The sequence below is a fragment of the Miscanthus floridulus genome, chromosome 8 (assembly GCF_019320115.1).
Source record: "Miscanthus floridulus cultivar M001 chromosome 8, ASM1932011v1, whole genome shotgun sequence".
Taxonomy (NCBI): Eukaryota; Viridiplantae; Streptophyta; class Magnoliopsida; order Poales; family Poaceae; genus Miscanthus; species Miscanthus floridulus.
Genome location: NC_089587.1, coordinates 146,488,740 through 146,494,258, shown reverse-complemented (window position 1 = coordinate 146,494,258; position 5,519 = coordinate 146,488,740). Strand labels below are relative to the sequence as shown.

The 5,519-nt window shown below is 42.8% G+C and overlaps 1 non-coding gene across 1 annotated transcript; it reads left to right on the top strand.

Annotated features, from left to right (window-relative positions):
- Positions 1-2,738: 2,738 nt before the first annotated feature.
- Positions 2,739-2,842, top strand: LOC136478728 (small nucleolar RNA R71). The gene has a single exon (XR_010764442.1). It is a non-coding gene; the product is annotated as a small nucleolar RNA R71 (small nucleolar RNA).
- The last annotated feature ends 2,677 nt before the right edge of the window (positions 2,843-5,519 follow it).

Sequence of the window (5,519 nt, the reverse complement as noted above, 5' to 3'; positions counted from 1 at the left end):
ATAGACTTAGGAAAGTCCACAAATTCAATGTCAGTATCATCATCTTCTACCTGGAAAATAATCCATAAATCAATATTTAAGTACCACAACAATTATAAAATCAAAGTTCATATGAAACAACTGAAAATAAGGATTATATATCAATGGAATAGGTGTATACTTCTAGGTCAGCATCATCATCTTCTGAATTCATGGTCGTGGGCTGATAGGCCTCAGCTTGTTTGAGCTCATGAGCTGGCTCAAGCTGGCTCATTAAAATAGCGAGCTAGACTTCTAGCTCAGCTTGTGAAAAAGTTAAAACGAGTCGAGTCGAGCTGAGCCGAGCCGAACACGAGTCGAGCGAGTTGGTGAGCCATGAGTATTTTGTCTAGCCCTACTTCCTCTACATGTTTGGAAGATGATTCCTTCTCATCCTTGGAGAGCTCATCATGAATGCTAGTGCAGGGAGTCTTTCCAATAATTCTATCAAGGATAGTCCTTACTTCACTAACAAACAAACAAAGAAAAGCTCCTTTAGAGGCTTGATCAAGGGATTGCGCAGAATCCTCGCTAAGACCCATATAAAAATATTGAAGGAGCATCGGGTCTGAAATAACAAGGTCTGGGCCAGCGGTGATAAGACTATTAATAAGTTCCCATGATGTGCCAAGAGATTCTTCTTCTAGTTGTCTAAAATTTAGAACCTCTTTCCAAAGACTAACTACCTTAGAGATGAGAAAGAAACGTAAATAAAATTTAGAGCATAATGGTTCCCAATCTCCTTGGATACTTCCTACGGTTTGACTATACCATTGTTTAGCTCTTCTCGTTAAAGAGAACGGAAATAACTTCCATCTTAAGGTCTTGTTAGACATGCCAGCGATATGCAAGCATGCACATGTCTATGCAAACTTCCATATGTGTGAGTATGGGTTTTCATCGCCTTCTCCCGAGAAGAATTGTTCCCCAATTAATTTTATAAAACATGGGCATAGCTCATAGCCAGGTGCTAGGATAGGCTCTAAAGATTTTGGTGGCTATAGGTGTGCGCTTGTAGGTTTAACATATTGATAGATAAGAGTGGAATCCATAGTGAAAAGGGAAAGAATAAAAGATAAAAGATACAAAGTTAAGCTAGGTTCGTAGTTAATTCAGCAACCATTTCCCCGGCAACGACACTAGAAAGCTTGTTGATATTTATTAACACACATAGATAAATCTGCAAGCGCATGGATACTGTTGTAGCTTTCACCCGGAAGTATTCGAAGTATCATATCCATAGGGAAATGTGTGAGACTAACTACGGTCTAACTTAACTAAGGGTAGCAACAAGGTTAGGATAAACAGGAGCATAGAGAGGATAACTAAGGTTCTCTTGTTCTGACTTTGGTAAGCTATGTCTTCTACTATTCAACTGGGGATATTACAAAGGGAAAGACACCAGTAGAGGATGCTTTCCTTTGTAACCGGTCCTACTTGGCCTACAGACAGGAGGTGGACTACAAAGGACTCAAGGAGCTATATAGTCACCATCATGATCTACCACCGATCTAGAAAGTAGGGTGCATCCACAAGTAACCAGAGTCTAAGCACCACGCTTATACTACAATTATTACTTTACTTTTTCCGAATAAAGAATAAAGCACTCAATGAGTTATGAACCTGATGAACAATATAAGCAAGATGCTTACTTGAATCAGAAGTTGATTACCAGAGAAATCTCAGAGGCAAGCTCAGATAGAACTTGAATTCGCCAAGGTACAAGCCATAGAAAGAAAGCACCGATAGGCCAGCACCTCCTCCAAACTCTTCCCTCACTCTCTATTTCACTATTTCTATTTATAAGACTAGATCCTATGGATGACTAATCTTCTCTTGATTGTTGGCTCTAATCCTGAAGATATGAATTAGGGTTCCAGGGATGGCTCTCCTAGAGGCGGTACAGGGCTGTATATATAGGCGGTAGCATCAATTCTGGACCCTCGGATCAAATTGACTTAAAAGGATGACGTAGATGCAATCTAGGAGGCGCTGGGAAACCGACATTTGAAGCGAAGGCTGGCCGATAGGCCCCATAGGCCGGCCGACCTATAGGTGGGGTTGGCCGGCCTGTCACAGTGATAGGTGGACCCCATCTTTGTTGGTTTGCCCTCTAGAGTCTTTCCAAGTCGGTTTCATCGTGGATAAACATGATTTACTTTGATGAATAGGTCCACCTTGATAGTTTTATGATTAAACCCTGCTAAAAACATAGATTCACCAAAACTCATAGAATTTATTAATTTAAAACCCTAGAGCTATGTTTGGTGATGGAATTAAGTATATATATAGGATATGTTGATGTTTATAATTGATGTTAACGACTGTCAACATCGATGTTGATGAAGTTGAGGTCTTCTTGGGTTTTGGGCCAGGAATTGCCTGAACGTCCAACATCTCCATAGACTTCGTAGGTCATGTGGGAATCCATGGCTTTGAGTGTCTCTTGGACACTCACCTTCTCATAATGTTCTACTCGCTTCGCGAGCAGATCTATCTTAGCTACAAGCATGTCAATTTCTTTAATTGAATGCATACCCCATTTATGGGGTTGGAGTCGATCATCGCTCCATCCTTGGTTGGAAACCATCTTCTCGATCAGCATCTTTGCATCTGCAACACTTAGCGAAAAGAATGCTCCACCAGAAGCAGCATATAAATGGCTCCTATCTAACGACACTAATCCATGGTAGAAGTTATGGATCAAAAGCCAGTCTTCCATGCCATGGTGCGGGCATGTAGAGACATACTCTTACATTCGTTCTCAAGCTTCGGGAATCGATTCATCTGCTAGGTGTTGAAAACTAGAGATTTTATTGAGTAGAGCATTAGTCTTCCCCATGAGGAAAAACTTGACTAGGAAAGCGCTGGAACACTTGTCCCAGGTATCTACAGCGTTGCGGTTAGAGTAAAACCATTGCTTAGCCTTTCCTAATAAAGAGAAGGGGAAAAGGCAAAGACATATAGCCTCTTGGCTCACTCCCTTAATGGTGAAGGTGCTACAAATCTCCAAGAAATGTTGGAGGTAAGCATTTGCATCCTTGTGGGCTTTCCCACAAAGCGGACTAGCTTGAACCATCGTAATTAACGCTAGCTTAAGCTCAAAGTTAGCGTCTCCATTGATAACATTGGGTCCCGTGGCTACATTAGCAGCCGAGGGTGCAGAAAAATCACGAATGGATTTGTCACCCATGGTCGTGGAGGGTAGTGATAGGATATGAGGTAGAAAGGATAAACTACTTAGGATAACTAAAAATCTAGCTAGCAAGACTAGCAATATAAATTCAAGGCTAGTTGCCTTCCCTAGTAACGATGTCAAAAATGCTTGTTGATATTTCTTAATGGCTATTGAAGGATTCTGCAAGCGCACAGAACTATCATGTAGCACTTCGCTCAGTGAGTACCGAGTGTCGAATTTATATTTTTTCCATAGGAAGGCGGAAGGCTAGAATTTATATTTAGCCAACATTTTTCTAAACGGTAAACGGTCTTTACACGGTCGCCCTTCGTCTAGCGTTTAGGTTGTTTATACGATATTTAAACGAAGTTAAACGGTCTAAATGGTTTTGTACTTTAAAAAAATACATATAATTATATATGTGCATGTAAAAAAATCAAGTATTCTAGCATTTATACATATTTATCCGAGTAAAAATCAATTATTTTGGTATGTATATATTTATGCATGTGAAAAGAACCAAATATAAATATTTATGCATGCAACATATCAAGTGTACACATTTATAATATAATAAACTTAAGTATACAAATTTAACCATACAAAACTAAACTAGATTTACCTCGTGTTCGTCTAAATAGCCGTTTAAACAGCTATTTAGCCCGTTTAATGTTTTTATTATCTCCATTCCGTTTAGGCCGTTTAGATCGTTTTTTACCGTTTTTGACCGTTTAAATGTTCAACCGTTTAATTTCCGTTTATCCCTTAAACAAGACAGTTTACCACCGTTTATCGTTTACTGGCTGTTTAAACGGCCGTTTAAACCGTTTAGGCGAACACTGTATGTAGCTAAGAATTACTATGGTAAAGCCTAAATTAATCCTAGGTAGGTGAACGATAGTGGAAGTTGAATGTAAACTACCTAAACTAACTACTAAATAACAAGCTAACCTAGAGATAGCTAGGTGGGAGAGTGAGTGTTTTATCTTTCTAGTAACTATGATAAATAAATGACTAGAAGAAATGCAATAGTACTTCGGGGCATAGCCCGCCTACCAACTAGGAGAGTTAAATAGATAAGGTATGTCACAAGCCCTATGATTTAATAACTAGACCTATTATGGTGGAATACAGAAGATGGACAAGACTGTCACCACTTGTCACCTACCATAATCTATTCGGAGGCCTAGCCATATCCACAGGTAATCTATAGCCTAAGCACCACGCTTAATCTATAGGATTACTACTTCAATCTGAGCTCCGATGAAATGAGATCAAAGTACCTAACCAGACGGTGGAGGACCTAGGGCGTCCGACGGCCTAGGGAGGGCACCGTCCGGCCCTCCGTTCCACCGCCTCTTGATCCAACGGCGATGGTTGGCTCCTAATGGCAGTTGTAGAAGCAGCACATGTCGAAATTTGGATGGTAGGTCGGTTTGTAAGTCGGTTGGAGGCTCCCAAGTCTATGACAATGGGCCCATGAATCCAACGGCATCAAATCTTGTCCGTTGATCAAACCGACTTGAATGGAAGCTTATGATTGGCTCTGGAGCAGCTCCCAGGGATTGGTGACATGATATGACCACTTGGGGGGACGGGCGATGCCCATGTGGGGCCGGGTGGCTCTTCCAAGTGGGCCCTCAGCCTCCTGTCACATCCACTTGCTTCATGTGTCCATGTTTGTCACCATTTTGGCCTATTTTTGCCATATTTCCTGCATACAAATAATTCTACAAGCACAAGTGGAAGTAGGTGAATTATAAGCAAAATTCTACACATGTGATGATGATTTACCTCACTTTGCCATGCTTTTGGGTGGAATGTTGATGGTCAAATTTGTGTTAGTGATCGTCAACAGGTAGCCTTCGATGGAGTGTCCACCTGGGATGCGCCTGCATCCTGAGAGGCCATAGCCGACGCTGGTGGGCTCCTAGGTGCTGGTGCTCCTGCTAGGCTCACGACGAGCGAGGCAGCGAGCTCCTCCAATGTAGGGTCGACCCACGTGGGAGTCTCCGAACTCTTGCACATCCCCAACACCAGCGGATCTGGCTCGTAGAAGCACAGTGCAGCAGCGGTGGCGCAGCCGACAGGTGCACCCAAACTGATGTCACCTGCCGACGGACTCCGGCGCTGCCGTGGTTGTCGTCGAGTTCCACCAGTGCCCTTCGCGGCACCCTACTATGGCCCCGTCTAAGCCGCCATGTGGCACGTGATGGGAGGTCCGTGGGTTGCCACTGCGGGCGGATTGGCGTGGCCGGTCATCACCCTTTGCTGGCGACGTCGTCGCATGCCTGGGCTGCTTGCATTCCCTGGCGAGGTGGCG